General features: G+C 46.2%; 16 non-coding genes across 16 annotated transcripts; all 16 read left to right on the top strand.

Moving 5' to 3' along the window:
- The first annotated feature begins 20 nt into the window (after positions 1-20).
- LOC142287130 (U2 spliceosomal RNA) lies at positions 21-211 on the top strand. The gene has a single exon (XR_012748144.1). It is a non-coding gene; the product is annotated as a U2 spliceosomal RNA (small nuclear RNA).
- Positions 212-1,598: 1,387 nt separating this feature from the next.
- On the top strand, positions 1,599-1,789 carry LOC142287128 (U2 spliceosomal RNA). The gene has a single exon (XR_012748142.1). It is a non-coding gene; the product is annotated as a U2 spliceosomal RNA (small nuclear RNA).
- A 1,387-nt stretch (positions 1,790-3,176) lies between these two features.
- LOC142287127 (U2 spliceosomal RNA) lies at positions 3,177-3,367 on the top strand. Its single transcript, XR_012748141.1, has one exon. It is a non-coding gene; the product is annotated as a U2 spliceosomal RNA (small nuclear RNA).
- A 1,387-nt stretch (positions 3,368-4,754) lies between these two features.
- Positions 4,755-4,945, top strand: LOC142287126 (U2 spliceosomal RNA). The gene has a single exon (XR_012748140.1). It is a non-coding gene; the product is annotated as a U2 spliceosomal RNA (small nuclear RNA).
- Positions 4,946-6,332: 1,387 nt separating this feature from the next.
- Positions 6,333-6,523, top strand: LOC142287125 (U2 spliceosomal RNA). The gene has a single exon (XR_012748139.1). It is a non-coding gene; the product is annotated as a U2 spliceosomal RNA (small nuclear RNA).
- Positions 6,524-7,910: 1,387 nt separating this feature from the next.
- Positions 7,911-8,101, top strand: LOC142287124 (U2 spliceosomal RNA). The gene has a single exon (XR_012748138.1). It is a non-coding gene; the product is annotated as a U2 spliceosomal RNA (small nuclear RNA).
- Positions 8,102-9,488: 1,387 nt separating this feature from the next.
- Positions 9,489-9,679, top strand: LOC142287123 (U2 spliceosomal RNA). Its single transcript, XR_012748137.1, has one exon. It is a non-coding gene; the product is annotated as a U2 spliceosomal RNA (small nuclear RNA).
- A 1,387-nt stretch (positions 9,680-11,066) lies between these two features.
- Positions 11,067-11,257, top strand: LOC142287122 (U2 spliceosomal RNA). The gene has a single exon (XR_012748136.1). It is a non-coding gene; the product is annotated as a U2 spliceosomal RNA (small nuclear RNA).
- Positions 11,258-12,644: 1,387 nt separating this feature from the next.
- Positions 12,645-12,835, top strand: LOC142287121 (U2 spliceosomal RNA). The gene has a single exon (XR_012748135.1). It is a non-coding gene; the product is annotated as a U2 spliceosomal RNA (small nuclear RNA).
- Positions 12,836-14,222: 1,387 nt separating this feature from the next.
- LOC142287131 (U2 spliceosomal RNA) lies at positions 14,223-14,413 on the top strand. The gene has a single exon (XR_012748145.1). It is a non-coding gene; the product is annotated as a U2 spliceosomal RNA (small nuclear RNA).
- Positions 14,414-15,800: 1,387 nt separating this feature from the next.
- On the top strand, positions 15,801-15,991 carry LOC142287120 (U2 spliceosomal RNA). The gene has a single exon (XR_012748134.1). It is a non-coding gene; the product is annotated as a U2 spliceosomal RNA (small nuclear RNA).
- Positions 15,992-17,378: 1,387 nt separating this feature from the next.
- On the top strand, positions 17,379-17,569 carry LOC142287119 (U2 spliceosomal RNA). The gene has a single exon (XR_012748133.1). It is a non-coding gene; the product is annotated as a U2 spliceosomal RNA (small nuclear RNA).
- Positions 17,570-18,956: 1,387 nt separating this feature from the next.
- LOC142287117 (U2 spliceosomal RNA) lies at positions 18,957-19,147 on the top strand. The gene has a single exon (XR_012748131.1). It is a non-coding gene; the product is annotated as a U2 spliceosomal RNA (small nuclear RNA).
- Positions 19,148-20,534: 1,387 nt separating this feature from the next.
- Positions 20,535-20,725, top strand: LOC142287116 (U2 spliceosomal RNA). Its single transcript, XR_012748130.1, has one exon. It is a non-coding gene; the product is annotated as a U2 spliceosomal RNA (small nuclear RNA).
- A 1,387-nt stretch (positions 20,726-22,112) lies between these two features.
- LOC142287115 (U2 spliceosomal RNA) lies at positions 22,113-22,303 on the top strand. The gene has a single exon (XR_012748129.1). It is a non-coding gene; the product is annotated as a U2 spliceosomal RNA (small nuclear RNA).
- Positions 22,304-23,690: 1,387 nt separating this feature from the next.
- Positions 23,691-23,881, top strand: LOC142287114 (U2 spliceosomal RNA). Its single transcript, XR_012748128.1, has one exon. It is a non-coding gene; the product is annotated as a U2 spliceosomal RNA (small nuclear RNA).
- The last annotated feature ends 986 nt before the right edge of the window (positions 23,882-24,867 follow it).

Raw genomic sequence — 24,867 nt, 5'->3', positions numbered from 1 at the left:
GGCCCAAACCAATTCTGGTTATCGCTTCTCGGCCTTTTGGCTAAGATCAAGTGTAGTATCTGTTCTTATCAGTTTAATATCTGATACGTCCCCTATCTGGGGACCATATATTAAATGGATTTTTAGAACAGGGAGATGGAAAAAGAGCTTGCTCTGTCCACTCCACGCATTGACCTGGTATTGCAGTACCTCCAGGAACGGTGCACCCCTTCTTAACCCAGTTTCCAAAAGCAGAACTCAATTCACCTGATTCATATTAGCCCGATTTAATGAATTGGAAGAAAGCATACGTCTTCATATGCACCTCAATTTGGCCCATTCACTTTTCACACTTCCTCCTTTTGTTTTTTATCTTTCACACTTTTGACTTTCTTTATTCATCCAAATAGCAAACTCATCACCACTCAACCTGACCAACTCGGCTATGTCCCCGTGCTGCAGTTCTCTGTCTTATCTAGATCATTTGCAATTGAATGGAATAGATCCCTTTTGGACAAAGTGGATTCACCTGCTGCTGCAGTGACCACAGGTGTGATAACATCTAGAATTGGCATCTGGTGCGATCTCTCCGCTTCCACTCCAAAGAAAGTTACCTGTTTATTCCTATCATGCATTGGTTTTTGGGGTTTTCTTTGAGTAATGATGATCTCTTTAGTAGTCTGTTGGCGCCCTCTCCTGGAGGAATAGTTTGCTTGCTCTTGGACATTCTAAAAGAGAGGTCATGATAGACATTGAGCTTCTGAGCTCAATTGGGGACAGTCATGGGTGATGAATGTTTGCAACCTACTGCGAAGCCTCATACCGCAATATAAGGAACGTCAAATACTAAGAAAGGGCGGCCTATGAAAGAATTACTACTTTCAATAAGTACACTTAAACGGCTAATTGGGAATAGAAAAACTGTAAAAAGCCCTCTGAGAAAGCCCCCCTCTAACCTTTGATAGTAAGCTTTTCTGTAGTCTGCCTGTTGATGTATTTTCCGTTTGAACTGTGCACAACATGAAGAGACGGAACACTGGCGGCTTGTCACAATGCCCCCCGATGACATCACAATAGCGCTGCTGCCTAGAAAACAAGCTGCGCAGAAGAAGTTGTTCTTTGGGTGGGAGGGTGGGCTAGTGGAAGGAGGGGGCAATCTCTTTTTTTCCCGGGTGGTAGGGGGATGACAGGAGAAGGGAAGCGGGTGGTGAGAAAGGTACAGAGGGCAGGGTTTGGGGGCTGGGAAGGAAAGGGAAAAGATTAGGGTTTGGGGATGATGAAAGGGCTTTCTACGGGTAAGGATGGCAAAGGGTGGCAGTGACGGAAAGTCAGGCAACCTGTCCTGTCCGTCTTTTTGTATCGTGAATTGGAAAGACTGCAAGGGGGAGGGGAGTTGCTTGCGCCCTAAAGGAGGAGTTATTCAGATTCATTGCAGTGGGCGGCGGCTGCAAAACGCACCATTCTTCTTGTTTTGGCTCTGCAAAGCAGCCTTTTCAAGGGTTGGCTTGGGTGACAAAATGTCTTGTGTAGGCGTGGGTTTGTCTCCCTCTCGCTCTCTCTCCCTAAGATGTGTCCGGCATAGGCCAGGGTGCCACTCGAGGCCCAAACCAATTCTGGTTATCGCTTCTCGGCCTTTTGGCTAAGATCAAGTGTAGTATCTGTTCTTATCAGTTTAATATCTGATACGTCCCCTATCTGGGGACCATATATTAAATGGATTTTTAGAACAGGGAGATGGAAAAAGAGCTTGCTCTGTCCACTCCACGCATTGACCTGGTATTGCAGTACCTCCAGGAACGGTGCACCCCTTCTTAACCCAGTTTCCAAAAGCAGAACTCAATTCACCTGATTCATATTAGCCCGATTTAATGAATTGGAAGAAAGCATACGTCTTCATATGCACCTCAATTTGGCCCATTCACTTTTCACACTTCCTCCTTTTGTTTTTTATCTTTCACACTTTTGACTTTCTTTATTCATCCAAATAGCAAACTCATCACCACTCAACCTGACCAACTCGGCTATGTCCCCGTGCTGCAGTTCTCTGTCTTATCTAGATCATTTGCAATTGAATGGAATAGATCCCTTTTGGACAAAGTGGATTCACCTGCTGCTGCAGTGACCACAGGTGTGATAACATCTAGAATTGGCATCTGGTGCGATCTCTCCGCTTCCACTCCAAAGAAAGTTACCTGTTTATTCCTATCATGCATTGGTTTTTGGGGTTTTCTTTGAGTAATGATGATCTCTTTAGTAGTCTGTTGGCGCCCTCTCCTGGAGGAATAGTTTGCTTGCTCTTGGACATTCTAAAAGAGAGGTCATGATAGACATTGAGCTTCTGAGCTCAATTGGGGACAGTCATGGGTGATGAATGTTTGCAACCTACTGCGAAGCCTCATACCGCAATATAAGGAACGTCAAATACTAAGAAAGGGCGGCCTATGAAAGAATTACTACTTTCAATAAGTACACTTAAACGGCTAATTGGGAATAGAAAAACTGTAAAAAGCCCTCTGAGAAAGCCCCCCTCTAACCTTTGATAGTAAGCTTTTCTGTAGTCTGCCTGTTGATGTATTTTCCGTTTGAACTGTGCACAACATGAAGAGACGGAACACTGGCGGCTTGTCACAATGCCCCCCGATGACATCACAATAGCGCTGCTGCCTAGAAAACAAGCTGCGCAGAAGAAGTTGTTCTTTGGGTGGGAGGGTGGGCTAGTGGAAGGAGGGGGCAATCTCTTTTTTTCCCGGGTGGTAGGGGGATGACAGGAGAAGGGAAGCGGGTGGTGAGAAAGGTACAGAGGGCAGGGTTTGGGGGCTGGGAAGGAAAGGGAAAAGATTAGGGTTTGGGGATGATGAAAGGGCTTTCTACGGGTAAGGATGGCAAAGGGTGGCAGTGACGGAAAGTCAGGCAACCTGTCCTGTCCGTCTTTTTGTATCGTGAATTGGAAAGACTGCAAGGGGGAGGGGAGTTGCTTGCGCCCTAAAGGAGGAGTTATTCAGATTCATTGCAGTGGGCGGCGGCTGCAAAACGCACCATTCTTCTTGTTTTGGCTCTGCAAAGCAGCCTTTTCAAGGGTTGGCTTGGGTGACAAAATGTCTTGTGTAGGCGTGGGTTTGTCTCCCTCTCGCTCTCTCTCCCTAAGATGTGTCCGGCATAGGCCAGGGTGCCACTCGAGGCCCAAACCAATTCTGGTTATCGCTTCTCGGCCTTTTGGCTAAGATCAAGTGTAGTATCTGTTCTTATCAGTTTAATATCTGATACGTCCCCTATCTGGGGACCATATATTAAATGGATTTTTAGAACAGGGAGATGGAAAAAGAGCTTGCTCTGTCCACTCCACGCATTGACCTGGTATTGCAGTACCTCCAGGAACGGTGCACCCCTTCTTAACCCAGTTTCCAAAAGCAGAACTCAATTCACCTGATTCATATTAGCCCGATTTAATGAATTGGAAGAAAGCATACGTCTTCATATGCACCTCAATTTGGCCCATTCACTTTTCACACTTCCTCCTTTTGTTTTTTATCTTTCACACTTTTGACTTTCTTTATTCATCCAAATAGCAAACTCATCACCACTCAACCTGACCAACTCGGCTATGTCCCCGTGCTGCAGTTCTCTGTCTTATCTAGATCATTTGCAATTGAATGGAATAGATCCCTTTTGGACAAAGTGGATTCACCTGCTGCTGCAGTGACCACAGGTGTGATAACATCTAGAATTGGCATCTGGTGCGATCTCTCCGCTTCCACTCCAAAGAAAGTTACCTGTTTATTCCTATCATGCATTGGTTTTTGGGGTTTTCTTTGAGTAATGATGATCTCTTTAGTAGTCTGTTGGCGCCCTCTCCTGGAGGAATAGTTTGCTTGCTCTTGGACATTCTAAAAGAGAGGTCATGATAGACATTGAGCTTCTGAGCTCAATTGGGGACAGTCATGGGTGATGAATGTTTGCAACCTACTGCGAAGCCTCATACCGCAATATAAGGAACGTCAAATACTAAGAAAGGGCGGCCTATGAAAGAATTACTACTTTCAATAAGTACACTTAAACGGCTAATTGGGAATAGAAAAACTGTAAAAAGCCCTCTGAGAAAGCCCCCCTCTAACCTTTGATAGTAAGCTTTTCTGTAGTCTGCCTGTTGATGTATTTTCCGTTTGAACTGTGCACAACATGAAGAGACGGAACACTGGCGGCTTGTCACAATGCCCCCCGATGACATCACAATAGCGCTGCTGCCTAGAAAACAAGCTGCGCAGAAGAAGTTGTTCTTTGGGTGGGAGGGTGGGCTAGTGGAAGGAGGGGGCAATCTCTTTTTTTCCCGGGTGGTAGGGGGATGACAGGAGAAGGGAAGCGGGTGGTGAGAAAGGTACAGAGGGCAGGGTTTGGGGGCTGGGAAGGAAAGGGAAAAGATTAGGGTTTGGGGATGATGAAAGGGCTTTCTACGGGTAAGGATGGCAAAGGGTGGCAGTGACGGAAAGTCAGGCAACCTGTCCTGTCCGTCTTTTTGTATCGTGAATTGGAAAGACTGCAAGGGGGAGGGGAGTTGCTTGCGCCCTAAAGGAGGAGTTATTCAGATTCATTGCAGTGGGCGGCGGCTGCAAAACGCACCATTCTTCTTGTTTTGGCTCTGCAAAGCAGCCTTTTCAAGGGTTGGCTTGGGTGACAAAATGTCTTGTGTAGGCGTGGGTTTGTCTCCCTCTCGCTCTCTCTCTCTAAGATGTGTCCGGCATAGGCCAGGGTGCCACTCGAGGCCCAAACCAATTCTGGTTATCGCTTCTCGGCCTTTTGGCTAAGATCAAGTGTAGTATCTGTTCTTATCAGTTTAATATCTGATACGTCCCCTATCTGGGGACCATATATTAAATGGATTTTTAGAACAGGGAGATGGAAAAAGAGCTTGCTCTGTCCACTCCACGCATTGACCTGGTATTGCAGTACCTCCAGGAACGGTGCACCCCTTCTTAACCCAGTTTCCAAAAGCAGAACTCAATTCACCTGATTCATATTAGCCCGATTTAATGAATTGGAAGAAAGCATACGTCTTCATATGCACCTCAATTTGGCCCATTCACTTTTCACACTTCCTCCTTTTGTTTTTTATCTTTCACACTTTTGACTTTCTTTATTCATCCAAATAGCAAACTCATCACCACTCAACCTGACCAACTCGGCTATGTCCCCGTGCTGCAGTTCTCTGTCTTATCTAGATCATTTGCAATTGAATGGAATAGATCCCTTTTGGACAAAGTGGATTCACCTGCTGCTGCAGTGACCACAGGTGTGATAACATCTAGAATTGGCATCTGGTGCGATCTCTCCGCTTCCACTCCAAAGAAAGTTACCTGTTTATTCCTATCATGCATTGGTTTTTGGGGTTTTCTTTGAGTAATGATGATCTCTTTAGTAGTCTGTTGGCGCCCTCTCCTGGAGGAATAGTTTGCTTGCTCTTGGACATTCTAAAAGAGAGGTCATGATAGACATTGAGCTTCTGAGCTCAATTGGGGACAGTCATGGGTGATGAATGTTTGCAACCTACTGCGAAGCCTCATACCGCAATATAAGGAACGTCAAATACTAAGAAAGGGCGGCCTATGAAAGAATTACTACTTTCAATAAGTACACTTAAACGGCTAATTGGGAATAGAAAAACTGTAAAAAGCCCTCTGAGAAAGCCCCCCTCTAACCTTTGATAGTAAGCTTTTCTGTAGTCTGCCTGTTGATGTATTTTCCGTTTGAACTGTGCACAACATGAAGAGACGGAACACTGGCGGCTTGTCACAATGCCCCCCGATGACATCACAATAGCGCTGCTGCCTAGAAAACAAGCTGCGCAGAAGAAGTTGTTCTTTGGGTGGGAGGGTGGGCTAGTGGAAGGAGGGGGCAATCTCTTTTTTTCCCGGGTGGTAGGGGGATGACAGGAGAAGGGAAGCGGGTGGTGAGAAAGGTACAGAGGGCAGGGTTTGGGGGCTGGGAAGGAAAGGGAAAAGATTAGGGTTTGGGGATGATGAAAGGGCTTTCTACGGGTAAGGATGGCAAAGGGTGGCAGTGACGGAAAGTCAGGCAACCTGTCCTGTCCGTCTTTTTGTATCGTGAATTGGAAAGACTGCAAGGGGGAGGGGAGTTGCTTGCGCCCTAAAGGAGGAGTTATTCAGATTCATTGCAGTGGGCGGCGGCTGCAAAACGCACCATTCTTCTTGTTTTGGCTCTGCAAAGCAGCCTTTTCAAGGGTTGGCTTGGGTGACAAAATGTCTTGTGTAGGCGTGGGTTTGTCTCCCTCTCGCTCTCTCTCCCTAAGATGTGTCCGGCATAGGCCAGGGTGCCACTCGAGGCCCAAACCAATTCTGGTTATCGCTTCTCGGCCTTTTGGCTAAGATCAAGTGTAGTATCTGTTCTTATCAGTTTAATATCTGATACGTCCCCTATCTGGGGACCATATATTAAATGGATTTTTAGAACAGGGAGATGGAAAAAGAGCTTGCTCTGTCCACTCCACGCATTGACCTGGTATTGCAGTACCTCCAGGAACGGTGCACCCCTTCTTAACCCAGTTTCCAAAAGCAGAACTCAATTCACCTGATTCATATTAGCCCGATTTAATGAATTGGAAGAAAGCATACGTCTTCATATGCACCTCAATTTGGCCCATTCACTTTTCACACTTCCTCCTTTTGTTTTTTATCTTTCACACTTTTGACTTTCTTTATTCATCCAAATAGCAAACTCATCACCACTCAACCTGACCAACTCGGCTATGTCCCCGTGCTGCAGTTCTCTGTCTTATCTAGATCATTTGCAATTGAATGGAATAGATCCCTTTTGGACAAAGTGGATTCACCTGCTGCTGCAGTGACCACAGGTGTGATAACATCTAGAATTGGCATCTGGTGCGATCTCTCCGCTTCCACTCCAAAGAAAGTTACCTGTTTATTCCTATCATGCATTGGTTTTTGGGGTTTTCTTTGAGTAATGATGATCTCTTTAGTAGTCTGTTGGCGCCCTCTCCTGGAGGAATAGTTTGCTTGCTCTTGGACATTCTAAAAGAGAGGTCATGATAGACATTGAGCTTCTGAGCTCAATTGGGGACAGTCATGGGTGATGAATGTTTGCAACCTACTGCGAAGCCTCATACCGCAATATAAGGAACGTCAAATACTAAGAAAGGGCGGCCTATGAAAGAATTACTACTTTCAATAAGTACACTTAAACGGCTAATTGGGAATAGAAAAACTGTAAAAAGCCCTCTGAGAAAGCCCCCCTCTAACCTTTGATAGTAAGCTTTTCTGTAGTCTGCCTGTTGATGTATTTTCCGTTTGAACTGTGCACAACATGAAGAGACGGAACACTGGCGGCTTGTCACAATGCCCCCCGATGACATCACAATAGCGCTGCTGCCTAGAAAACAAGCTGCGCAGAAGAAGTTGTTCTTTGGGTGGGAGGGTGGGCTAGTGGAAGGAGGGGGCAATCTCTTTTTTTCCCGGGTGGTAGGGGGATGACAGGAGAAGGGAAGCGGGTGGTGAGAAAGGTACAGAGGGCAGGGTTTGGGGGCTGGGAAGGAAAGGGAAAAGATTAGGGTTTGGGGATGATGAAAGGGCTTTCTACGGGTAAGGATGGCAAAGGGTGGCAGTGACGGAAAGTCAGGCAACCTGTCCTGTCCGTCTTTTTGTATCGTGAATTGGAAAGACTGCAAGGGGGAGGGGAGTTGCTTGCGCCCTAAAGGAGGAGTTATTCAGATTCATTGCAGTGGGCGGCGGCTGCAAAACGCACCATTCTTCTTGTTTTGGCTCTGCAAAGCAGCCTTTTCAAGGGTTGGCTTGGGTGACAAAATGTCTTGTGTAGGCGTGGGTTTGTCTCCCTCTCGCTCTCTCTCCCTAAGATGTGTCCGGCATAGGCCAGGGTGCCACTCGAGGCCCAAACCAATTCTGGTTATCGCTTCTCGGCCTTTTGGCTAAGATCAAGTGTAGTATCTGTTCTTATCAGTTTAATATCTGATACGTCCCCTATCTGGGGACCATATATTAAATGGATTTTTAGAACAGGGAGATGGAAAAAGAGCTTGCTCTGTCCACTCCACGCATTGACCTGGTATTGCAGTACCTCCAGGAACGGTGCACCCCTTCTTAACCCAGTTTCCAAAAGCAGAACTCAATTCACCTGATTCATATTAGCCCGATTTAATGAATTGGAAGAAAGCATACGTCTTCATATGCACCTCAATTTGGCCCATTCACTTTTCACACTTCCTCCTTTTGTTTTTTATCTTTCACACTTTTGACTTTCTTTATTCATCCAAATAGCAAACTCATCACCACTCAACCTGACCAACTCGGCTATGTCCCCGTGCTGCAGTTCTCTGTCTTATCTAGATCATTTGCAATTGAATGGAATAGATCCCTTTTGGACAAAGTGGATTCACCTGCTGCTGCAGTGACCACAGGTGTGATAACATCTAGAATTGGCATCTGGTGCGATCTCTCCGCTTCCACTCCAAAGAAAGTTACCTGTTTATTCCTATCATGCATTGGTTTTTGGGGTTTTCTTTGAGTAATGATGATCTCTTTAGTAGTCTGTTGGCGCCCTCTCCTGGAGGAATAGTTTGCTTGCTCTTGGACATTCTAAAAGAGAGGTCATGATAGACATTGAGCTTCTGAGCTCAATTGGGGACAGTCATGGGTGATGAATGTTTGCAACCTACTGCGAAGCCTCATACCGCAATATAAGGAACGTCAAATACTAAGAAAGGGCGGCCTATGAAAGAATTACTACTTTCAATAAGTACACTTAAACGGCTAATTGGGAATAGAAAAACTGTAAAAAGCCCTCTGAGAAAGCCCCCCTCTAACCTTTGATAGTAAGCTTTTCTGTAGTCTGCCTGTTGATGTATTTTCCGTTTGAACTGTGCACAACATGAAGAGACGGAACACTGGCGGCTTGTCACAATGCCCCCCGATGACATCACAATAGCGCTGCTGCCTAGAAAACAAGCTGCGCAGAAGAAGTTGTTCTTTGGGTGGGAGGGTGGGCTAGTGGAAGGAGGGGGCAATCTCTTTTTTTCCCGGGTGGTAGGGGGATGACAGGAGAAGGGAAGCGGGTGGTGAGAAAGGTACAGAGGGCAGGGTTTGGGGGCTGGGAAGGAAAGGGAAAAGATTAGGGTTTGGGGATGATGAAAGGGCTTTCTACGGGTAAGGATGGCAAAGGGTGGCAGTGACGGAAAGTCAGGCAACCTGTCCTGTCCGTCTTTTTGTATCGTGAATTGGAAAGACTGCAAGGGGGAGGGGAGTTGCTTGCGCCCTAAAGGAGGAGTTATTCAGATTCATTGCAGTGGGCGGCGGCTGCAAAACGCACCATTCTTCTTGTTTTGGCTCTGCAAAGCAGCCTTTTCAAGGGTTGGCTTGGGTGACAAAATGTCTTGTGTAGGCGTGGGTTTGTCTCCCTCTCGCTCTCTCTCCCTAAGATGTGTCCGGCATAGGCCAGGGTGCCACTCGAGGCCCAAACCAATTCTGGTTATCGCTTCTCGGCCTTTTGGCTAAGATCAAGTGTAGTATCTGTTCTTATCAGTTTAATATCTGATACGTCCCCTATCTGGGGACCATATATTAAATGGATTTTTAGAACAGGGAGATGGAAAAAGAGCTTGCTCTGTCCACTCCACGCATTGACCTGGTATTGCAGTACCTCCAGGAACGGTGCACCCCTTCTTAACCCAGTTTCCAAAAGCAGAACTCAATTCACCTGATTCATATTAGCCCGATTTAATGAATTGGAAGAAAGCATACGTCTTCATATGCACCTCAATTTGGCCCATTCACTTTTCACACTTCCTCCTTTTGTTTTTTATCTTTCACACTTTTGACTTTCTTTATTCATCCAAATAGCAAACTCATCACCACTCAACCTGACCAACTCGGCTATGTCCCCGTGCTGCAGTTCTCTGTCTTATCTAGATCATTTGCAATTGAATGGAATAGATCCCTTTTGGACAAAGTGGATTCACCTGCTGCTGCAGTGACCACAGGTGTGATAACATCTAGAATTGGCATCTGGTGCGATCTCTCCGCTTCCACTCCAAAGAAAGTTACCTGTTTATTCCTATCATGCATTGGTTTTTGGGGTTTTCTTTGAGTAATGATGATCTCTTTAGTAGTCTGTTGGCGCCCTCTCCTGGAGGAATAGTTTGCTTGCTCTTGGACATTCTAAAAGAGAGGTCATGATAGACATTGAGCTTCTGAGCTCAATTGGGGACAGTCATGGGTGATGAATGTTTGCAACCTACTGCGAAGCCTCATACCGCAATATAAGGAACGTCAAATACTAAGAAAGGGCGGCCTATGAAAGAATTACTACTTTCAATAAGTACACTTAAACGGCTAATTGGGAATAGAAAAACTGTAAAAAGCCCTCTGAGAAAGCCCCCCTCTAACCTTTGATAGTAAGCTTTTCTGTAGTCTGCCTGTTGATGTATTTTCCGTTTGAACTGTGCACAACATGAAGAGACGGAACACTGGCGGCTTGTCACAATGCCCCCCGATGACATCACAATAGCGCTGCTGCCTAGAAAACAAGCTGCGCAGAAGAAGTTGTTCTTTGGGTGGGAGGGTGGGCTAGTGGAAGGAGGGGGCAATCTCTTTTTTTCCCGGGTGGTAGGGGGATGACAGGAGAAGGGAAGCGGGTGGTGAGAAAGGTACAGAGGGCAGGGTTTGGGGGCTGGGAAGGAAAGGGAAAAGATTAGGGTTTGGGGATGATGAAAGGGCTTTCTACGGGTAAGGATGGCAAAGGGTGGCAGTGACGGAAAGTCAGGCAACCTGTCCTGTCCGTCTTTTTGTATCGTGAATTGGAAAGACTGCAAGGGGGAGGGGAGTTGCTTGCGCCCTAAAGGAGGAGTTATTCAGATTCATTGCAGTGGGCGGCGGCTGCAAAACGCACCATTCTTCTTGTTTTGGCTCTGCAAAGCAGCCTTTTCAAGGGTTGGCTTGGGTGACAAAATGTCTTGTGTAGGCGTGGGTTTGTCTCCCTCTCGCTCTCTCTCCCTAAGATGTGTCCGGCATAGGCCAGGGTGCCACTCGAGGCCCAAACCAATTCTGGTTATCGCTTCTCGGCCTTTTGGCTAAGATCAAGTGTAGTATCTGTTCTTATCAGTTTAATATCTGATACGTCCCCTATCTGGGGACCATATATTAAATGGATTTTTAGAACAGGGAGATGGAAAAAGAGCTTGCTCTGTCCACTCCACGCATTGACCTGGTATTGCAGTACCTCCAGGAACGGTGCACCCCTTCTTAACCCAGTTTCCAAAAGCAGAACTCAATTTACCTGATTCATATTAGCCCGATTTAATGAATTGGAAGAAAGCATACGTCTTCATATGCACCTCAATTTGGCCCATTCACTTTTCACACTTCCTCCTTTTGTTTTTTATCTTTCACACTTTTGACTTTCTTTATTCATCCAAATAGCAAACTCATCACCACTCAACCTGACCAACTCGGCTATGTCCCCGTGCTGCAGTTCTCTGTCTTATCTAGATCATTTGCAATTGAATGGAATAGATCCCTTTTGGACAAAGTGGATTCACCTGCTGCTGCAGTGACCACAGGTGTGATAACATCTAGAATTGGCATCTGGTGCGATCTCTCCGCTTCCACTCCAAAGAAAGTTACCTGTTTATTCCTATCATGCATTGGTTTTTGGGGTTTTCTTTGAGTAATGATGATCTCTTTAGTAGTCTGTTGGCGCCCTCTCCTGGAGGAATAGTTTGCTTGCTCTTGGACATTCTAAAAGAGAGGTCATGATAGACATTGAGCTTCTGAGCTCAATTGGGGACAGTCATGGGTGATGAATGTTTGCAACCTACTGCGAAGCCTCATACCGCAATATAAGGAACGTCAAATACTAAGAAAGGGCGGCCTATGAAAGAATTACTACTTTCAATAAGTACACTTAAACGGCTAATTGGGAATAGAAAAACTGTAAAAAGCCCTCTGAGAAAGCCCCCCTCTAACCTTTGATAGTAAGCTTTTCTGTAGTCTGCCTGTTGATGTATTTTCCGTTTGAACTGTGCACAACATGAAGAGACGGAACACTGGCGGCTTGTCACAATGCCCCCCGATGACATCACAATAGCGCTGCTGCCTAGAAAACAAGCTGCGCAGAAGAAGTTGTTCTTTGGGTGGGAGGGTGGGCTAGTGGAAGGAGGGGGCAATCTCTTTTTTTCCCGGGTGGTAGGGGGATGACAGGAGAAGGGAAGCGGGTGGTGAGAAAGGTACAGAGGGCAGGGTTTGGGGGCTGGGAAGGAAAGGGAAAAGATTAGGGTTTGGGGATGATGAAAGGGCTTTCTACGGGTAAGGATGGCAAAGGGTGGCAGTGACGGAAAGTCAGGCAACCTGTCCTGTCCGTCTTTTTGTATCGTGAATTGGAAAGACTGCAAGGGGGAGGGGAGTTGCTTGCGCCCTAAAGGAGGAGTTATTCAGATTCATTGCAGTGGGCGGCGGCTGCAAAACGCACCATTCTTCTTGTTTTGGCTCTGCAAAGCAGCCTTTTCAAGGGTTGGCTTGGGTGACAAAATGTCTTGTGTAGGCGTGGGTTTGTCTCCCTCTCGCTCTCTCTCCCTAAGATGTGTCCGGCATAGGCCAGGGTGCCACTCGAGGCCCAAACCAATTCTGGTTATCGCTTCTCGGCCTTTTGGCTAAGATCAAGTGTAGTATCTGTTCTTATCAGTTTAATATCTGATACGTCCCCTATCTGGGGACCATATATTAAATGGATTTTTAGAACAGGGAGATGGAAAAAGAGCTTGCTCTGTCCACTCCACGCATTGACCTGGTATTGCAGTACCTCCAGGAACGGTGCACCCCTTCTTAACCCAGTTTCCAAAAGCAGAACTCAATTCACCTGATTCATATTAGCCCGATTTAATGAATTGGAAGAAAGCATACGTCTTCATATGCACCTCAATTTGGCCCATTCACTTTTCACACTTCCTCCTTTTGTTTTTTATCTTTCACACTTTTGACTTTCTTTATTCATCCAAATAGCAAACTCATCACCACTCAACCTGACCAACTCGGCTATGTCCCCGTGCTGCAGTTCTCTGTCTTATCTAGATCATTTGCAATTGAATGGAATAGATCCCTTTTGGACAAAGTGGATTCACCTGCTGCTGCAGTGACCACAGGTGTGATAACATCTAGAATTGGCATCTGGTGCGATCTCTCCGCTTCCACTCCAAAGAAAGTTACCTGTTTATTCCTATCATGCATTGGTTTTTGGGGTTTTCTTTGAGTAATGATGATCTCTTTAGTAGTCTGTTGGCGCCCTCTCCTGGAGGAATAGTTTGCTTGCTCTTGGACATTCTAAAAGAGAGGTCATGATAGACATTGAGCTTCTGAGCTCAATTGGGGACAGTCATGGGTGATGAATGTTTGCAACCTACTGCGAAGCCTCATACCGCAATATAAGGAACGTCAAATACTAAGAAAGGGCGGCCTATGAAAGAATTACTACTTTCAATAAGTACACTTAAACGGCTAATTGGGAATAGAAAAACTGTAAAAAGCCCTCTGAGAAAGCCCCCCTCTAACCTTTGATAGTAAGCTTTTCTGTAGTCTGCCTGTTGATGTATTTTCCGTTTGAACTGTGCACAACATGAAGAGACGGAACACTGGCGGCTTGTCACAATGCCCCCCGATGACATCACAATAGCGCTGCTGCCTAGAAAACAAGCTGCGCAGAAGAAGTTGTTCTTTGGGTGGGAGGGTGGGCTAGTGGAAGGAGGGGGCAATCTCTTTTTTTCCCGGGTGGTAGGGGGATGACAGGAGAAGGGAAGCGGGTGGTGAGAAAGGTACAGAGGGCAGGGTTTGGGGGCTGGGAAGGAAAGGGAAAAGATTAGGGTTTGGGGATGATGAAAGGGCTTTCTACGGGTAAGGATGGCAAAGGGTGGCAGTGACGGAAAGTCAGGCAACCTGTCCTGTCCGTCTTTTTGTATCGTGAATTGGAAAGACTGCAAGGGGGAGGGGAGTTGCTTGCGCCCTAAAGGAGGAGTTATTCAGATTCATTGCAGTGGGCGGCGGCTGCAAAACGCACCATTCTTCTTGTTTTGGCTCTGCAAAGCAGCCTTTTCAAGGGTTGGCTTGGGTGACAAAATGTCTTGTGTAGGCGTGGGTTTGTCTCCCTCTCGCTCTCTCTCCCTAAGATGTGTCCGGCATAGGCCAGGGTGCCACTCGAGGCCCAAACCAATTCTGGTTATCGCTTCTCGGCCTTTTGGCTAAGATCAAATGTAGTATCTGTTCTTATCAGTTTAATATCTGATACGTCCCCTATCTGGGGACCATATATTAAATGGATTTTTAGAACAGGGAGATGGAAAAAGAGCTTGCTCTGTCCACTCCACGCATTGACCTGGTATTGCAGTACCTCCAGGAACGGTGCACCCCTTCTTAACCCAGTTTCCAAAAGCAGAACTCAATTCACCTGATTCATATTAGCCCGATTTAATGAATTGGAAGAAAGCATACGTCTTCATATGCACCTCAATTTGGCCCATTCACTTTTCACACTTCCTCCTTTTGTTTTTTATCTTTCACACTTTTGACTTTCTTTATTCATCCAAATAGCAAACTCATCACCACTCAACCTGACCAACTCGGCTATGTCCCCGTGCTGCAGTTCTCTGTCTTATCTAGATCATTTGCAATTGAATGGAATAGATCCCTTTTGGACAAAGTGGATTCACCTGCTGCTGCAGTGACCACAGGTGTGATAACATCTAGAATTGGCATCTGGTGCGATCTCTCCGCTTCCACTCCAAAGAAAGTTACCTGTTTATTCCTATCATGCATTGGTTTTTGGGGTTTTCTTTGAGTAATGATGATCTCTTTAGTAGTCTGTTGGCGCCCTCTCCTGGAGGAATAGTTTGCTTGCTCTTGGACATTCTAAAAGAGAGGTCATGATAGACATTGAGCTTCTGAGCTCAATTGGGGACAGTCATGGGTGATGAATGTTTGCAACCTACTGCGAAGCCTCATACCGCAATATAAGGAACGTCAAATACTAAGAAAGGGCGGCCTATGAAAGAATTACTACTTTCAATAAGTACACTTAAACGGCTAATTGGGAATAGAAAAACTGTAAAAAGCCCTCTGAGAAAGCCCCCCTCTAACCTTTGATAGTAAGCTTTTCTGTAGTCTGCCTGTTGATGTATTTTCCGTTTGAACTGTGCACAACATGAAGAGACGGAACACTGGCGGCTTGTCACAATGCCCCCCGATGACATCACAATAGCGCTGCTGCCTAGAAAACAAGCTGCGCAGAAGAAGTTGTTCTTTGGGTGGGAGGGTGGGCTAGTGGAAGGAGGGGGCAATCTCTTTTTTTCCCGGGTGGTAGGGGGATGACAGGAGAAGGGAAGCGGGTGGTGAGAAAGGTACAGAGGGCAGGGTTTGGGGGCTGGGAAGGAAAGGGAAAAGATTAGGGTTTGGGGATGATGAAAGGGCTTTCTACGGGTAAGGATGGCAAAGGGTGGCAGTGACGGAAAGTCAGGCAACCTGTCCTGTCCGTCTTTTTGTATCGTGAATTGGAAAGACTGCAAGGGGGAGGGGAGTTGCTTGCGCCCTAAAGGAGGAGTTATTCAGATTCATTGCAGTGGGCGGCGGCTGCAAAACGCACCATTCTTCTTGTTTTGGCTCTGCAAAGCAGCCTTTTCAAGGGTTGGCTTGGGTGACAAAATGTCTTGTGTAGGCGTGGGTTTGTCTCCCTCTCGCTCTCTCTCCCTAAGATGTGTCCGGCATAGGCCAGGGTGCCACTCGAGGCCCAAACCAATTCTGGTTATCGCTTCTCGGCCTTTTGGCTAAGATCAAGTGTAGTATCTGTTCTTATCAGTTTAATATCTGATACGTCCCCTATCTGGGGACCATATATTAAATGGATTTTTAGAACAGGGAGATGGAAAAAGAGCTTGCTCTGTCCACTCCACGCATTGACCTGGTATTGCAGTACCTCCAGGAACGGTGCACCCCTTCTTAACCCAGTTTCCAAAAGCAGAACTCAATTCACCTGATTCATATTAGCCCGATTTAATGAATTGGAAGAAAGCATACGTCTTCATATGCACCTCAATTTGGCCCATTCACTTTTCACACTTCCTCCTTTTGTTTTTTATCTTTCACACTTTTGACTTTCTTTATTCATCCAAATAGCAAACTCATCACCACTCAACCTGACCAACTCGGCTATGTCCCCGTGCTGCAGTTCTCTGTCTTATCTAGATCATTTGCAATTGAATGGAATAGATCCCTTTTGGACAAAGTGGATTCACCTGCTGCTGCAGTGACCACAGGTGTGATAACATCTAGAATTGGCATCTGGTGCGATCTCTCCGCTTCCACTCCAAAGAAAGTTACCTGTTTATTCCTATCATGCATTGGTTTTTGGGGTTTTCTTTGAGTAATGATGATCTCTTTAGTAGTCTGTTGGCGCCCTCTCCTGGAGGAATAGTTTGCTTGCTCTTGGACATTCTAAAAGAGAGGTCATGATAGACATTGAGCTTCTGAGCTCAATTGGGGACAGTCATGGGTGATGAATGTTTGCAACCTACTGCGAAGCCTCATACCGCAATATAAGGAACGTCAAATACTAAGAAAGGGCGGCCTATGAAAGAATTACTACTTTCAATAAGTACACTTAAACGGCTAATTGGGAATAGAAAAACTGTAAAAAGCCCTCTGAGAAAGCCCCCCTCTAACCTTTGATAGTAAGCTTTTCTGTAGTCTGCCTGTTGATGTATTTTCCGTTTGAACTGTGCACAACATGAAGAGACGGAACACTGGCGGCTTGTCACAATGCCCCCCGATGACATCACAATAGCGCTGCTGCCTAGAAAACAAGCTGCGCAGAAGAAGTTGTTCTTTGGGTGGGAGGGTGGGCTAGTGGAAGGAGGGGGCAATCTCTTTTTTTCCCGGGTGGTAGGGGGATGACAGGAGAAGGGAAGCGGGTGGTGAGAAAGGTACAGAGGGCAGGGTTTGGGGGCTGGGAAGGAAAGGGAAAAGATTAGGGTTTGGGGATGATGAAAGGGCTTTCTACGGGTAAGGATGGCAAAGGGTGGCAGTGACGGAAAGTCAGGCAACCTGTCCTGTCCGTCTTTTTGTATCGTGAATTGGAAAGACTGCAAGGGGGAGGGGAGTTGCTTGCGCCCTAAAGGAGGAGTTATTCAGATTCATTGCAGTGGGCGGCGGCTGCAAAACGCACCATTCTTCTTGTTTTGGCTCTGCAAAGCAGCCTTTTCAAGGGTTGGCTTGGGTGACAAAATGTCTTGTGTAGGCGTGGGTTTGTCTCCCTCTCGCTCTCTCTCCCTAAGATGTGTCCGGCATAGGCCAGGGTGCCACTCGAGGCCCAAACCAATTCTGGTTATCGCTTCTCGGCCTTTTGGCTAAGATCAAGTGTAGTATCTGTTCTTATCAGTTTAATATCTGATACGTCCCCTATCTGGGGACCATATATTAAATGGATTTTTAGAACAGGGAGATGGAAAAAGAGCTTGCTCTGTCCACTCCACGCATTGACCTGGTATTGCAGTACCTCCAGGAACGGTGCACCCCTTCTTAACCCAGTTTCCAAAAGCAGAACTCAATTCACCTGATTCATATTAGCCCGATTTAATGAATTGGAAGAAAGCATACGTCTTCATATGCACCTCAATTTGGCCCATTCACTTTTCACACTTCCTCCTTTTGTTTTTTATCTTTCACACTTTTGACTTTCTTTATTCATCCAAATAGCAAACTCATCACCACTCAACCTGACCAACTCGGCTATGTCCCCGTGCTGCAGTTCTCTGTCTTATCTAGATCATTTGCAATTGAATGGAATAGATCCCTTTTGGACAAAGTGGATTCACCTGCTGCTGCAGTGACCACAGGTGTGATAACATCTAGAATTGGCATCTGGTGCGATCTCTCCGCTTCCACTCCAAAGAAAGTTACCTGTTTATTCCTATCATGCATTGGTTTTTGGGGTTTTCTTTGAGTAATGATGATCTCTTTAGTAGTCTGTTGGCGCCCTCTCCTGGAGGAATAGTTTGCTTGCTCTTGGACATTCTAAAAGAGAGGTCATGATAGACATTGAGCTTCTGAGCTCAATTGGGGACAGTCATGGGTGATGAATGTTTGCAACCTACTGCGAAGCCTCATACCGCAATATAAGGAACGTCAAATACTAAGAAAGGGCGGCCTATGAAAGAATTACTACTTTCAATAAGTACACTTAAACGGCTAATTGGGAATAGAAAAACTGTAAAAAGCCCTCTGAGAAAGCCCCCCTCTAACCTTTGATAGTAAGCTTTTCTGTAGTCTGCCTGTTGATGTATTTTCCGTTTGAACTGTGCACAACATGAAGAGACGGAACACTGGCGGCTTGTCACAATGCCCCCCGATGACATCACAATAGCGCTGCTGCCTAGAAAACAAGCTGCGCAGAAGAAGTTGTTCTTTGGGTGGGAGGGTGGGCTAGTGGAAGGAGGGGGCAATCTCTTTTTTTCCCGGGTGGTAGGGGGATGACAGGAGAAGGGAAGCGGGTGGTGAGAAAGGTACAGAGGGCAGGGTTTGGGGGCTGGGAAGGAAAGGGAAAAGATTAGGGTTTGGGGATGATGAAAGGGCTTTCTACGGGTAAGGATGGCAAAGGGTGGCAGTGACGGAAAGTCAGGCAACCTGTCCTGTCCGTCTTTTTGTATCGTGAATTGGAAAGACTGCAAGGGGGAGGGGAGTTGCTTGCGCCCTAAAGGAGGAGTTATTCAGATTCATTGCAGTGGGCGGCGGCTGCAAAACGCACCATTCTTCTTGTTTTGGCTCTGCAAAGCAGCCTTTTCAAGGGTTGGCTTGGGTGACAAAATGTCTTGTGTAGGCGTGGGTTTGTCTCCCTCTCGCTCTCTCTCCCTAAGATGTGTCCGGCATAGGCCAGGGTGCCACTCGAGGCCCAAACCAATTCTGGTTATCGCTTCTCGGCCTTTTGGCTAAGATCAAGTGTAGTATCTGTTCTTATCAGTTTAATATCTGATACGTCCCCTATCTGGGGACCATATATTAAATGGATTTTTAGAACAGGGAGATGGAAAAAGAGCTTGCTCTGTCCACTCCACGCATTGACCTGGTATTGCAGTACCTCCAGGAACGGTGCACCCCTTCTTAACCCAGTTTCCAAAAGCAGAACTCAATTCACCTGATTCATATTAGCCCGATTTAATGAATTGGAAGAAAGCATACGTCTTCATATGCACCTCAATTTGGCCCATTCACTTTTCACACTTCCTCCTTTTGTTTTTTATCTTTCACACTTTTGACTTTCTTTATTCATCCAAATAGCAAACTCATCACCACTCAACCTGACCAACTCGGCTATGTCCCCGTGCTGCAGTTCTCTGTCTTATCTAGATCATTTGCAATTGAATGGAATAGATCCCTTTTGGACAAAGTGGATTCACCTGCTGCTGCAGTGACCACAGGTGTGATAACATCTAGAATTGGCATCTGGTGCGATCTCTCCGCTTCCACTCCAAAGAAAGTTACCTGTTTATTCCTATCATGCATTGGTTTTTGGGGTTTTCTTTGAGTAATGATGATCTCTTTAGTAGTCTGTTGGCGCCCTCTCCTGGAGGAATAGTTTGCTTGCTCTTGGACATTCTAAAAGAGAGGTCATGATAGACATTGAGCTTCTGAGCTCAATTGGGGACAGTCATGGGTGATGAATGTTTGCAACCTACTGCGAAGCCTCATACCGCAATATAAGGAACGTCAAATACTAAGAAAGGGCGGCCTATGAAAGAATTACTACTTTCAATAAGTACACTTAAACGGCTAATTGGGAATAGAAAAACTGTAAAAAGCCCTCTGAGAAAGCCCCCCTCTAACCTTTGATAGTAAGCTTTTCTGTAGTCTGCCTGTTGATGTATTTTCCGTTTGAACTGTGCACAACATGAAGAGACGGAACACTGGCGGCTTGTCACAATGCCCCCCGATGACATCACAATAGCGCTGCTGCCTAGAAAACAAGCTGCGCAGAAGAAGTTGTTCTTTGGGTGGGAGGGTGGGCTAGTGGAAGGAGGGGGCAATCTCTTTTTTTCCCGGGTGGTAGGGGGATGACAGGAGAAGGGAAGCGGGTGGTGAGAAAGGTACAGAGGGCAGGGTTTGGGGGCTGGGAAGGAAAGGGAAAAGATTAGGGTTTGGGGATGATGAAAGGGCTTTCTACGGGTAAGGATGGCAAAGGGTGGCAGTGACGGAAAGTCAGGCAACCTGTCCTGTCCGTCTTTTTGTATCGTGAATTGGAAAGACTGCAAGGGGGAGGGGAGTTGCTTGCGCCCTAAAGGAGGAGTTATTCAGATTCATTGCAGTGGGCGGCGGCTGCAAAACGCACCATTCTTCTTGTTTTGGCTCTGCAAAGCAGCCTTTTCAAGGGTTGGCTTGGGTGACAAAATGTCTTGTGTAGGCGTGGGTTTGTCTCCCTCTCGCTCTCTCTCCCTAAGATGTGTCCGGCATAGGCCAGGGTGCCACTCGAGGCCCAAACCAATTCTGGTTATCGCTTCTCGGCCTTTTGGCTAAGATCAAGTGTAGTATCTGTTCTTATCAGTTTAATATCTGATACGTCCCCTATCTGGGGACCATATATTAAATGGATTTTTAGAACAGGGAGATGGAAAAAGAGCTTGCTCTGTCCACTCCACGCATTGACCTGGTATTGCAGTACCTCCAGGAACGGTGCACCCCTTCTTAACCCAGTTTCCAAAAGCAGAACTCAATTCACCTGATTCATATTAGCCCGATTTAATGAATTGGAAGAAAGCATACGTCTTCATATGCACCTCAATTTGGCCCATTCACTTTTCACACTTCCTCCTTTTGTTTTTTATCTTTCACACTTTTGACTTTCTTTATTCATCCAAATAGCAAACTCATCACCACTCAACCTGACCAACTCGGCTATGTCCCCGTGCTGCAGTTCTCTGTCTTATCTAGATCATTTGCAATTGAATGGAATAGATCCCTTTTGGACAAAGTGGATTCACCTGCTGCTGCAGTGACCACAGGTGTGATAACATCTAGAATTGGCATCTGGTGCGATCTCTCCGCTTCCACTCCAAAGAAAGTTACCTGTTTATTCCTATCATGCATTGGTTTTTGGGGTTTTCTTTGAGTAATGATGATCTCTTTAGTAGTCTGTTGGCGCCCTCTCCTGGAGGAATAGTTTGCTTGCTCTTGGACATTCTAAAAGAGAGGTCATGATAGACATTGAGCTTCTGAGCTCAATTGGGGACAGTCATGGGTGATGAATGTTTGCAACCTACTGCGAAGCCTCATACCGCAATATAAGGAACGTCAAATACTAAGAAAGGGCGGCCTATGAAAGAATTACTACTTTCAATAAGTACACTTAAACGGCTAATTGGGAATAGAAAAACTGTAAAAAGCCCTCTGAGAAAGCCCCCCTCTAACCTTTGATAGTAAGCTTTTCTGTAGTCTGCCTGTTGATGTATTTTCCGTTTGAACTGTGCACAACATGAAGAGACGGAACACTGGCGGCTTGTCACAATGCCCCCCGATGACATCACAATAGCGCTGCTGCCTAGAAAACAAGCTGCGCAGAAGAAGTTGTTCTTTGGGTGGGAGGGTGGGCTAGTGGAAGGAGGGGGCAATCTCTTTTTTTCCCGGGTGGTAGGGGGATGACAGGAGAAGGGAAGCGGGTGGTGAGAAAGGTACAGAGGGCAGGGTTTGGGGGCTGGGAAGGAAAGGGAAAAGATTAGGGTTTGGGGATGATGAAAGGGCTTTCTACGGGTAAGGATGGCAAAGGGTGGCAGTGACGGAAAGTCAGGCAACCTGTCCTGTCCGTCTTTTTGTATCGTGAATTGGAAAGACTGCAAGGGGGAGGGGAGTTGCTTGCGCCCTAAAGGAGGAGTTATTCAGATTCATTGCAGTGGGCGGCGGCTGCAAAACGCACCATTCTTCTTGTTTTGGCTCTGCAAAGCAGCCTTTTCAAGGGTTGGCTTGGGTGACAAAATGTCTTGTGTAGGCGTGGGTTTGTCTCCCTCTCGCTCTCTCTCCCTAAGATGTGTCCGGCATAGGCCAGGGTGCCACTCGAGGCCCAAACCAATTCTGGTTATCGCTTCTCGGCCTTTTGGCTAAGATCAAGTGTAGTATCTGTTCTTATCAGTTTAATATCTGATACGTCCCCTATCTGGGGACCATATATTAAATGGATTTTTAGAACAGGGAGATGGAAAAAGAGCTTGCTCTGTCCACTCCACGCATTGACCTGGTATTGCAGTACCTCCAGGAACGGTGCACCCCTTCTTAACCCAGTTTCCAAAAGCAGAACTCAATTCACCTGATTCATATTAGCCCGATTTAATGAATTGGAAGAAAGCATACGTCTTCATATGCACCTCAATTTGGCCCATTCACTTTTCACACTTCCTCCTTTTGTTTTTTATCTTTCACACTTTTGACTTTCTTTATTCATCCAAATAGCAAACTCATCACCACTCAACCTGACCAACTCGGCTATGTCCCCGTGCTGCAGTTCTCTGTCTTATCTAGATCATTTGCAATTGAATGGAATAGATCCCTTTTGGACAAAGTGGATTCACCTGCTGCTGCAGTGACCACAGGTGTGATAACATCTAGAATTGGCATCTGGTGCGATCTCTCCGCTTCCACTCCAAAGAAAGTTACCTGTTTATTCCTATCATGCATTGGTTTTTGGGGTTTTCTTTGAGTAATGATGATCTCTTTAGTAGTCTGTTGGCGCCCTCTCCTGGAGGAATAGTTTGCTTGCTCTTGGACATTCTAAAAGAGAGGTCATGATAGACATTGAGCTTCTGAGCTCAATTGGGGACAGTCATGGGTGATGAATGTTTGCAACCTACTGCGAAGCCTCATACCGCAATATAAGGAACGTCAAATACTAAGAAAGGGCGGCCTATGAAAGAATTACTACTTTCAATAAGTACACTTAAACGGCTAATTGGGAATAGAAAAACTGTAAAAAGCCCTCTGAGAAAGCCCCCCTCTAACCTTTGATAGTAAGCTTTTCTGTAGTCTGCCTGTTGATGTATTTTCCGTTTGAACTGTGCACAACATGAAGAGACGGAACACTGGCGGCTTGTCACAATGCCCCCCGATGACATCACAATAGCGCTGCTGCCTAGAAAACAAGCTGCGCAGAAGAAGTTGTTCTTTGGGTGGGAGGGTGGGCTAGTGGAAGGAGGGGGCAATCTCTTTTTTTCCCGGGTGGTAGGGGGATGACAGGAGAAGGGAAGCGGGTGGTGAGAAAGGTACAGAGGGCAGGGTTTGGGGGCTGGGAAGGAAAGGGAAAAGATTAGGGTTTGGGGATGATGAAAGGGCTTTCTACGGGTAAGGATGGCAAAGGGTGGCAGTGACGGAAAGTCAGGCAACCTGTCCTGTCCGTCTTTTTGTATCGTGAATTGGAAAGACTGCAAGGGGGAGGGGAGTTGCTTGCGTCCTAAAGGAGGAGTTATTCAGATTCATTGCAGTGGGCGGCGGCTGCAAAACGCACCATTCTTCTTGTTTTGGCTCTGCAAAGCAGCCTTTTCAAGGGTTGGCTTGGGTGACAAAATGTCTTGTGTAGGCGTGGGTTTGTCTCCCTCTCGCTCTCTCTCCCTAAGATGTGTCCGGCATAGGCCAGGGTGCCACTCGAGGCCCAAACCAATTCTGGTTATCGCTTCTCGGCCTTTTGGCTAAGATCAAGTGTAGTATCTGTTCTTATCAGTTTAATATCTGATACGTCCCCTATCTGGGGACCATATATTAAATGGATTTTTAGAACAGGGAGATGGAAAAAGAGCTTGCTCTGTCCACTCCACGCATTGACCTGGTATTGCAGTACCTCCAGGAACGGTGCACCCCTTCTTAACCCAGTTTCCAAAAGCAGAACTCAATTCACCTGATTCATATTAGCCCGATTTAATGAATTGGAAGAAAGCATACGTCTTCATATGCACCTCAATTTGGCCCATTCACTTTTCACACTTCCTCCTTTTGTTTTTTATCTTTCACACTTTTGACTTTCTTTATTCATCCAAATAGCAAACTCATCACCACTCAACCTGACCAACTCGGCTATGTCCCCGTGCTGCAGTTCTCTGTCTTATCTAGATCATTTGCAATTGAATGGAATAGATCCCTTTTGGACAAAGTGGATTCACCTGCTGCTGCAGTGACCACAGGTGTGATAACATCTAGAATTGGCATCTGGTGCGATCTCTCCGCTTCCACTCCAAAGAAAGTTACCTGTTTATTCCTATCATGCATTGGTTTTTGGGGTTTTCTTTGAGTAATGATGATCTCTTTAGTAGTCTGTTGGCGCCCTCTCCTGGAGGAATAGTTTGCTTGCTCTTGGACATTCTAAAAGAGAGGTCATGATAGACATTGAGCTTCTGAGCTCAATTGGGGACAGTCATGGGTGATGAATGTTTGCAACCTACTGCGAAGCCTCATACCGCAATATAAGGAACGTCAAATACTAAGAAAGGGCGGCCTATGAAAGAATTACTACTTTCAATAAGTACACTTAAACGGCTAATTGGGAATAGAAAAACTGTAAAAAGCCCTCTGAGAAAGCCCCCCTCTAACCTTTGATAGTAAGCTTTTCTGTAGTCTGCCTGTTGATGTATTTTCCGTTTGAACTGTGCACAACATGAAGAGACGGAACACTGGCGGCTTGTCACAATGCCCCCCGATGACATCACAATAGCGCTGCTGCCTAGAAAACAAGCTGCGCAGAAGAAGTTGTTCTTTGGGTGGGAGGGTGGGCTAGTGGAAGGAGGGGGCAATCTCTTTTTTTCCCGGGTGGTAGGGGGATGACAGGAGAAGGGAAGCGGGTGGTGAGAAAGGT

The sequence above is a fragment of the Anomaloglossus baeobatrachus genome, unplaced genomic scaffold (genome assembly GCF_048569485.1).
Source record: "Anomaloglossus baeobatrachus isolate aAnoBae1 unplaced genomic scaffold, aAnoBae1.hap1 Scaffold_711, whole genome shotgun sequence".
Taxonomy (NCBI): domain Eukaryota; kingdom Metazoa; phylum Chordata; class Amphibia; order Anura; family Aromobatidae; genus Anomaloglossus; species Anomaloglossus baeobatrachus.
The sequence above is the reverse complement of the archived record's forward strand: the minus strand, read 5'-3'. Positions and strand labels throughout refer to the sequence as shown.